We start from the raw sequence: 10,835 nt of genomic DNA on the forward strand, positions 1-10,835 counted from the left end.
CATGAGAAGTTAATGCATGCAAATAGACCTCTTATCACTCACTAGTGAGGATCCATCTCACCATTAAAATCATGGGTGAAAAATCGACTTTTTTTTTATGTTGAGAATCTCATTTTATTAATCTTCCCATATTTTCCAATTACACACGATAAGGTTCTGCCACACGTGAGGTAGTGACAGACTAACCTTAACTCGAATCAAAGATTACTTTGGCTCAATGTTGTAAGAGTGCCAAGTCATATAGATTCAATGATACACAAGTCCTGGAGGGAGGGATTGATTTTCACCAGTGCATTCTGGTGCTAATGACCATTTGAGTTGTGAAGATAGGTCTTTGAGGTGAAGCATCCATTTTGCCCTCATTTAGCATATCTTGATGAAGGAATTGAAGTCTATACCAGGAGCAGCCACCTGGATCTCTAATGATCTCTGTACAGCTGCTGCCAGACTTGTGAGTTTCTTCTGGATTTTAATGGGTTGGCTGTAATTTAAAATGTCTGTAAGCTCTCTTAAAAAGACTGCAAAGTATTTTGGTGGCCAGCACTTGTCTTAACACCCTTTCCTATCAGTGACTGGCTATTTTGGTGTTCATGTAAAATTCAAGTTACACTAAAGGGCTATTTACATTTTGTGTTAATTTATTGTTCAAGCCCTAAAGTGGATCTATGAAACATATTCAGTGTTTTTTTTCTGGGGGCATACGGTCAAAATTACACAATTAACTCATCACTTACTCAAAGATTCTCTGAGTACTTCACTTGAAAAGAATAAGATCTGTGATGCTACACTTCATTGGACACCATGCAGGTGATACCAGGAGTAATGAAGTTCTTTATCATGGACAAGTTGCAGGGGACCTATTTATTGTATGGATATGGGAAGGACATGTCAAGGATGGCAGAGCACCATCAGGTGGATTAGATAAGTGAGGTGGCATCTTTTTTTCTCCCAGGGATAGGATATACTTCCTGTAGACCTTCTTCACCGGGAGCTCTAATATGCCAGCCATGAGCTTGCACACCCTTTCACATAGTTCCAGGGCATTCCTGCAGTGTACCGGTGTGCAAGTCAGCACATTATGATCTTAGTGGAAGTGAATGCAAGGAACCTGTTGTTCCATGAGACATGCGTCTGATCTACATTTGAGTGCCAAAGTTACAGGATTCAATTTTCAAACCTCCAGACAAATTCAATTTGTGGTAATCCACAAATAGATGCAGCATTCAGTCAACAGTCAGACTTTCAAATATGCCAGTCTTATTCACAATGTTTCCATTGAGGGTTTGTTTTCACTTTTACCAAAAATAGCTCCCCTGATCTCAGCTTTGCAAGAATTGACTTTGATCAGCGATTATTTTGAATGCTTAAGACAAAAAGTTGCATGGTACTTTATTTGTGATGTTTGGGGCCCACTTTCTAATGGAGGATTGCAGCAGTCCTCAAGTGCAGGAACTCTTCCAGAAAGAATGCAGGAAATCCCTGTGGTAGTTGCATCCACTTTTCATGGCATGAAAGCAAGGAGAGTTCCAGATGTCAGGAAATTGCCCATCAGACGTTTCAACTTCTCAAGCAATTCCCTCACAGTCATCCCATCAAGACTTTTGTGGGGTCCCACGTGCAATTTTCAGATTAATCTGGTCTCTGACTATCTGAAGACTGGAAGATCAAGCCATTATTTCTTGGCTGGGGACTTGAATTAAGATCAGCTCAAGCTTCCTTCTTGAGGTGCTATTTAGTGCTTGACTGGGTTGCAAATTTGATGTATTCCCGAAAACATGGAGCAATTCAGAACTCCACAATAGAATTTATTATTCCCAGTTGCATAAAGACTTTATAAATTGCTATTCAATGACTCCTAATAGAAAGTGTGAAATCTGTGAATGTCAACTAAGGAAAGTATTTTTCCTTATATTTTAAGTCAACACTGCTATCAGGATATTGAAGTATTTGTCTGAAATATCTGGGGTGCAGGTGAGTGCACAGACATTGAACCTGAGGCTGCTTGCTCCTTATTTCTAAGTGAGATTCATCAAACTTCAATGTACTATGACACTTCTTTACTTGCTATCAAACATATTATGAGATATACTACTACAAATACCATTCTCTCTTTTAGACATCTTTCACCATATGCTCATTCTGGGCTTGTGTCTCATTTCTAACTGATATCAGAGTCATGTGTTCAGTGGCATTATAATGATTTACTCATTGTACCACAAACAGGACTTGCCTTTGATTTCTTCAGTGATTGAACAACCTGCAGGCATTGACTGTGGATGTTGAGGAATGAAGAATTGAAGAAGCAAGCAAAGCACTATTGTTGCCTATGGAACTATATGCTACTTCATGAAAAAGTAACAGTTTCTTCAGGACTGGAAGGAATTTTGACATTTAATAGAAATGATATCGATCAAAATACATGTAACCAATTAAATATACTTGTTTTGCTATTTTGTGAAGCTCACATCAAAACTTTAAATAAAGGGTGCCTTCTCTTAAAGGGATTAAAGGGATTTCTGACTCAAAACAAACTACTCATTATTGACAACAATTAACTATTATTTTGACTCTTCTCTCTGAAGAACTACACCTTTTCCTCATCTGCTTCAGTCTCCATTTCAGTTAATTAATCTCCTGTACATTCTGTCTTTAATTAAATCAAAACAATACATTTTGACAGAATTATCACTCATAGTTAAGTGCTTCCCCTAGTGTCAGATATGATAAATGGTGTGCCATTTTGTCTATACAGTGACTGGTAATATACAGCTTTCAGTTGCAGTTCCAGCTGTTGTGCGTAATTGAAGCTGAGATGGATCATTCTTGTTTTGCTGCTTTCCATCTCTTTTCTCCTGCCTTGGAAGTAATAAGTTCTTGGTGGTTATTATGTTGCAAGATATGTGATTAATATCTAGTGAAATATCATTTATTGTCAAGTTTGGATTATGAACAAGTAGCATGTGGGTTTGACCTCATTTATGAAGGATTTTAATTATTTACTTGTAATTCTGTCTGAAGCAATAATTTGTCAAAAAAAAATCTTTGAATGTCTAACGGGAATTTGTTTACATTGTTTACTTTGTACATTTATGAAATTCTCTCAATGTAGTTCATTGTGCTTCAGTGAGAAGGATCCAGGTGGTTGGTTTTTTTGTTGGTGTGGGTAAAACACCTGTACCTTTTGGTTTCAATTGAGCTTGCAGTAGTCCTCGTTGAAGCTAAATATGTAAAATTGTTTTCATTAAAGAAGGGAGATAAATCAGAACTAGTAGGAAATAAGTTACCTCAGTGTAAGGAGCTAAATTTGTAGGTTCCAGATCCTAACCCTAACCAGTATTTGATTAAATCCCTGAAGAGGTTATTTGAAGCTGAGAAGGTCTAACCATTGTTGTATCAAAACTCAAGGAAGAAATTAGCAGATTCTGAAGACTGGGAATTGAATTATCAGTTACACCTTTGAGATATGATGGACAAGGGAATGAGTGATGTTTTGTCAAATGTGTTCAATGTATAAAGATTGGTTTACTGTACATTTTCTTCACTGTGTTTGTGTAACACAGTGTTTCATTGTTAAAATCAAATATGCTTGTGATTCAGTGAAAGACTACCATAATAAGATGAAAACTAAATTCTATCAAGCCAAATTTCAGTCTGGGATATGACTTGACCTAAATAAAATGAAGCGGGATTAAAAAAAAGTATTTACTTGTGTTTCAAATCAAAGAGATAAACCAATAAAGCTATTGGAAGACACAGGATTTAGTCATTTTGAATTAATATATGGACATTAAGTAAGAAGATACTTAAATTGATAGAAGAGAAATTGACAAACCAAGCTGAGAGACTGTGCTCCCAGACTATGTTGTGAGCTTCAGAGAGAAATTGACCAAAGATCAATTGGTCCAAAAAGCATATCAAATTGCTGCCTCACCTGGAAACTGTCTGAATAGTGAGGAGGGAGAAAATAAACAGACAAATGCTACACCTTCTGTGAATGCATGGGAAGGTGCCATGGGCATATGGGAAGGTGTTGGGAATGGAGGAACAATGGACTAAGGTGTCCCAGAGGGAACAGTCCATGTGGAAGGCTGACAAAGGAAGGGTGAGGAATGTGTGTCTGGTGGTGGCATCCCACTGGAGGTGAAGGAGATGAGGTCTAATGATCCTATGAATGTGGATGGTGGTGGGATGGTGAGGACCAGAGGGAAGAACCTTCCTGATGAAGAGTGGATCCGAAACATCGATTTTCCTGCTCCTCAGATGCTGCCTGACCTGTTGTGCTTCTCCAGCACCACTCTAATCTTGAATCTGATCTCCAGAATTTGCAGTCCTCACTTTTGCCTAGGACCAGAGGGAACCCTATCATTATTGTGGGAGGAAGGGGGGGTGGGGGTGAGGGCTGAAATGCAGGAGATGGGTTAGACCAAGCCGAGGGCCCTGTCAACAACTGCGCTGGTTGAAGAAGGTGGACATTTTTATACCCACTTGTAGAAGCTGGCATCATCAGAAAAGATGTGACAGAGATGGAGAAACTAAGAGAATGCAATAGTTGTTACAGGAAGCAGGGTGTGAGGATGTATAGTCAAGATAACTGGGAGTCAGTGGGTTTGTGATGGATATCAGTGGCCAGCCTATCCCAGAAATGGAAACAGAGATGTTAAGGAAGGAAAGGGACGCATCAGAGATGGAACAGCTACACGTGAGAGCAGAGTGAAACTTGAAAGCAAAGTTGATAATCTTTTCCAATTCTGGACAAGAGAGGAAAGTAGCATTGATTATGTCATCAATGTACAGGAGAAAGAGTTGTGGGTAGGTCCCAAGTAGGGCTAGAACAAGGAATATTCCCCATACCCCACAAAGAGACAGGTATAATTGGGGCCTATTGCCAATACCTATGGTCACACCTGTGAGCTGAAGAAAATGGGAGGATTTAAAGGAGAAGTGGAGGAGTGTGGTAGTGAATAGGGACAGTTCAGAGTGCCACACCTGCTGAAATTTTGATCAATGCTAAGCCCAGAAAGTTAATAGTGGGGGATTCAGTGATGGTAAAATAATGAAATGTCAAGGGACAATGGTTGGATTCTCTCTTCATGAAAGTAGTCATTGTCTACCATGGTGTGGATATTAGTTGCCACTTAACAGCCCCAGGCTTGAATATTGACCAGGTCTTGTTGCATTTGGATGCAGACGCTTCATTTTCTGAGGAGCGGTGAACAATGTGTTGAACAATGCACCACCATCAGAAAGCATCCCTACCTGCATCCTTATGATGAATTGAAGCCATCAATGAAATTGGTGAAGCTGATTGAGCTTAGGACACTACTCTGAGGAGAGAAGGCCTGGAGTTGAGATGATTGTCCTCCAACAACCATAACCATCTTCCTTTGTGCTATTTATGAGTAATAATCATAGTCATGGTGGTTTAAAGCTCTGAGAAAAGTCTCTTTGGCGTATTAAGATTGCATTTTTTAAAAACACCCATCTAACTGCACTAATCCCATTTTCCAGCACTTGATCCACAGTGTTGTATGGCCTGGCATCACAAGTACATAACTAAATAGTTTTAAATGTTATGAGGGTTTCTATCTCTACCAGGAGAAAGTGAGGTCTGCAGATGCGTCGAATCTCCTGTTCCCTGGATGCTGCCTGACCTGCTGTGCTGTTCCAGCAATAAAGTTTCAACTTTCTATCTCTACCACCCTTGTGGGCAGTGAGTTCAAGATTCCCATCTCCTTCCAAATGGAAATGTTTTTTCCTCATATATCCTCTTAACCTCCTACCTCTTACATTAAATCTATGTCCCCTCCACCAAAGGGAATGTTTCTTCCTTGTCTTTCCTGTTTATGCCCTTCATGCTTTTATACATCTCAATCATATCCCTCCTCAGTCTTCTCTGGTCTAAGAAAAACAATTCCTGTCTAATCAATCTCCCTTCACAACAAATTTTCTTCAGCCCATGCGATATCCTACTAAATCTCCTCTTTACCCGCTCCATTGCAGTCCCATTCCTCCTATAATGTGGAATTTAGAACTGCACACAATACTCTAGCTGTGGCCTAACCAAATTTTCATATTGCATAACCTCTCTGCTCTTAAACTCTATGTCTCAGCTAATAAAGATAATTAGGCGAAAGTGAGGACTGCAGCTGCGAGAGATTAGAGTCGAAAATGTGGTGCTGCCTGACCTGCTGTGCTTTTCGAGCACCACACTCTCAACTCTAATAAAGGTAAGTACTCCATATATCTTCTTAAACATTTTATCTATTTGTTCATCCCACTAGGGACCAGTGAACATGCACACTATGGTCCCTCTAACCGTTGCTGCTTCCCAGGGTAGTACCATTAATCATGGATTCTCTTGCCTTGTTTGTCCTGCCCAAGTACACCACCTCACACCTACCTGGATTGAGTTCCATTTGCCATTAATCAACCATCTGACTAGCCTATGTTATATTCTCCTGTAATCTAAGGCTGTCCTCCTCACTATTTACCACCACACCACTTTTCGTTTCATCTACAAATTTATTGATCAAAACTCCTACATTCCTGACTATAACTAGCAAAGTACTTTCCCTTTAATTCCATTGGTAGCAATTGGAAACAAGCTCATCCAAGTCATGAATATCCATGCTGCACTGCTTCAAGGAGAGTGTTAGTATTTTGAAGCATTTATTTCATTCTTTCCTGGAAGATTAACTACTTGAGACTTGGCAGGGGATGATTATTGGCTACCCTGACAGCATGCACTACAGCAACTTCAGGTTCATTTTGCACTGGCCTGAATGTTCTTCAAGGACTGCAATGCTTCTTCAATCATCCTTCCTTGAAATGTAGAGGAGGCATTTGTGATGGAAGTTCATTAATAATGACACGTTAGAGTTTGAGACTGTTTCAGTATCACTTTGGTACAGGGGTGTGGCAATGACAACTACTCTGTACGCTAGATTTCCTATTGATTTTCAGAGGTCTTTGTTGTCAAACACTCAACTGCTCCAGTTTCTAGAAAGCCAAGTTAGTGCAGCTAACCTGGCACTGGATCTTCTTATCAGCAATGGCATATTGAGAAAAGTAGGAACTATCACACAGCTTTGCTTGACCCTGATCCAACTTTTGAAGGTGACGGTTTCAGATCACCTACTCAAGACAATGGCAGTTATACAGAATTGTAATGAAGTTTCTTTGACATTCTTATCTTTAAAGCACAATCCACAGAACCTTAATTTACTGAGTAGAATGCTCCAGTCAGATGAATACAGTAGAAAGTTCCTGTTGTTTCCTCAACATTTTACTTAGATTGGTCTGGCAACAATGACCATGTCAGAGGTTGCTCTGGAAGGTCTAAATCTACCTCATGTCTTTGGATAGATTTCTTCAGCCACATGGAGTAAGCGATTCAGGAGAATATATGTCAGAACTTTCCCTACTATGGAAAAAGGGAACTAGCTCAATAGTTTTCTAATATAATTTATCTTTCTTCTTGAAGTTAGCTACAGTTGTCACATTCCAGAAGTCAAGGCAAAGCATGGTGTGAAGAGTTGTCATTCCTTCCAAATGAATAAGGGGAGTGAATGGTGTTGTCATATGAACAAACATCCACTTGCTCAATTGCTTTAAAGACCTCACAGAAATACTATTAGAGCTGCAGGTTATTATAGTATCATAGAGTTGTACAGTGCAGAATCAGACTCTTCAGTCCTACTCATCCATGCTAATCCGATATCTTAAGTTAATCTCGTCCCATTTACCACCATTTGGCTCATATCCCTTTAAACCCTTCCTATTCATATGACCATCCAGATGCCTTTTGAATTTTGTAATTGTATTAGTGTCCACCACTATTACCCTATCCATGCCCCTCATGATTTTATAAACCTCAATGAGGTCACCCCTCAGCCTCTGACCTTCTGGGAAAATAGCTATAGCCTATTCAGCCTCTCCCTAATCCTCAAACCCTCCAACCCAAGCAACATCATTGTAAATCTTTTCTGAATGCTTTCAAGTTTAGCAGGGAGACCAGAATTGAATTCAGTATCCTAAAAGTGGCCTGACCAATGTCCTGTACAGTTGCAACATGACACCCTAACTCCTCAACTTAATGCATTGACCAATAAAGACAAGCGTACCAAACACCACCTTCACCACATTGTCTATCTGTGACTCCACCTTCAAGGAACTATGAACCTGCACCCCAACGTTTCTTTGGCACCACTCCCAAGGACCCTACTATTAAGTGTATACGTCCTGCCTTGATTTGTCTGACCAAAATGCAACACCTCATATTTATCTGAATTGAACTCCATCTGCCACATCTTGGCCCAACAGCCCATCTGATCAAGAACCCGCTGTACTCAGACATAATCTTCTTCACTGTCCTCTACACCACCAATTTTGGTGTCATCTGCAAACTTACTAACCATACCTCCTATACTTTAAGCTTCTGTTTGTCTGTTTACTGCAGCTCTCCAACAGTGTTTCACTCAAGGATTGACCATATGATATTTGGGAATAGCCTGGACAACATCAGAACGCACTGTGTATTCGTGGCTGAATTGATATTGAAAATGCTCTTATCCAGAGGTTATGGATAGCAATGTCACTGTTTAGAAAAGAAAATCAAAACAAGTCATCCATGAACACTGCCTTCTCTAACTATTTTCCAGACATTAATTTGCCATCTTTAAATGTATGCTGCTATTGATTAAGGAAATAAAATTGCTTCAAAATGTAAATAGGGATTGCAAATTCTACCTGCAACAAGATAAAAATTGTATAGAAGCATCACTGATTTTTTTTCACATGGTAAGGTCCTGAAGCAGTTACTTTAGGTTAAACTACAATGAACAGCTAAATCATTACCCACCAGATGATTAGTCTCAATGTTCAAGATTGAATTACCACTGCATCAAGGATAGCAATGTCAATTTGCATTCTTTATGATTGAGCCTTGAGATGAGCCTGAATAAATTATTTGAACAAATCGGTTCCAGGTGATGTCTCTGAAGAGTTTAATGAGTGGGAAACCAAACACAATTACTTCCCTGCTTATTTAGGGATATCAAGGTTGCTTTTGGCATCTGTGAAGATGAATAACTCAACATCGCCATCAATGTAAGGAAATCTAATTTTACTCCCCCAGTTGCTAAATTTCCAACAGATTTAGTGGATCTTTTTTATTTTCTTTTAATATTTTCTATCCACAACATACATTATTGCATTATACATAAAATTCCAGAAACATAAAGGAAACATGTTTCATCCATGCATGAGCATATGCTATCCACTCTCTTAATAATTGTCTAGACCCCAGAACCTGGCCTTCATGTGCCTTTATTTGTCCTTAGTTAATGCCAAGTAAGAAAGCAAACTGCCATCTATCATTAAAAATTACCATTAACTAGGAGATATATAATAGCCAGGCAGGAGGTCACAGAGTACTGTTATGCAACTACTCTCTTGTTGAGCAAAATAAATCAGTAAAGAGAGTAAAATATTGCATCCTTGCTCCCAAATCCTGCATCCTCTACTACTTTGAAAAATTCAGTAATCAAAATTGAATTGCAATAGATAATAATGTGTCAATTATGATATAAGCAAGTGCAGCAGTACATTGAATGTGTGTCTGAAAGTTGGAAATTGTAATGAAAGTACCAAGGAGCTGGGAGATAAGCCATTTTGGTCCTGAAACATTTGAATCAACACTGCAACATCTCAGCTAAGCATTTGGTTAGTACTCTTTTCTCCCATTTCAGAATTTTTTTACTGTTATTTACTCTTTTATGATATTCAATTGTGATTTAAAGTTGTTTTTATACTGTTTTCATATTTTAAGGCTTTTTGCAAAAGGGTCTAGAGTGTAGGAATTTAGCTCTTTCCTTCGAGTTGTCTTCAGTAAGGTTCTTGAAGATTATTTAAATAGCAAGAGAGCACAATCTAGTTGTGTTGTGAAGCCTGTATCCTGTGGGGATTCCTAAATGCTTCAGTCAGGATGACCATGACTGTACAAAGTGCCAACAGTTCAAATAGTTTCAGCACAGAGTTGGAACTTTAACATTGACTGGAAGCATAGAGATGTAAGGTGCGAGGCTGAAATCCACAGGGATAGCAAAGTTTTCAGAGGTGGCCAGCCCTCAGACTAAGGAACTGCTGACAGAGAAGAAATGAGTGACCACCAGACAGAGGAAAGGAGTGAGGCTATGTGCTGTTAGGCTTAAAAATATCTCCAAAGCAGATTGTTAAGGGCTAATCATTAAGGGTTAACTGGATACGACAATGACCAATCGAAAAAACATACATGAAAAACAGGCTTAAAGTAGGAACACCTTTTTTTTGACTGAAAGGTAACCACAATGATATTAACTGGGCTTGGGAACAGACCACTGTGCAAAGACACAGACACCTGGACCGGTTTTAACACAAGACTTGGTAAAAACACTCATATGGCACTTAATATCAGATTCAGGATAGCATTAATACTGGAGACATTGCCCAACTTGGGGAGTAGGGTGGATGGAGGTGGAGCAGCAGGCTTGGGGGTTCACGAAACGGTGGCCTGGAACCTTTCACAATCAGAATTGAATTCAAGGCCATGGACTTGCACCATTGCACTGGGGTTAGGCCTTCAAAGAGTCAATGGGCAATTGAGGAACAGATATATAGACAATCGACTGAGGTGTGTAATAATAGGTAATTATATTAGGGGCTTTCATCTTCCCAAACATTAATTGGGACAATGGTAGTGTGAAGGGGCCAGAGGGGCCCTTTCTAGAAATGTATTCAGGAGGCCTTTTTATGTCAACACAGAACAGCCCAATGTTAGACCTGGAGAATGAAGCAGA

This window comes from Chiloscyllium plagiosum, unplaced genomic scaffold (assembly GCF_037043375.1).
Source record: "Chiloscyllium plagiosum isolate Xiang-an unplaced genomic scaffold, Cpla_swu_hap1 HiC_scaffold_11, whole genome shotgun sequence".
In the NCBI taxonomy this organism is placed as follows: domain Eukaryota; kingdom Metazoa; phylum Chordata; class Chondrichthyes; order Orectolobiformes; family Hemiscylliidae; genus Chiloscyllium; species Chiloscyllium plagiosum.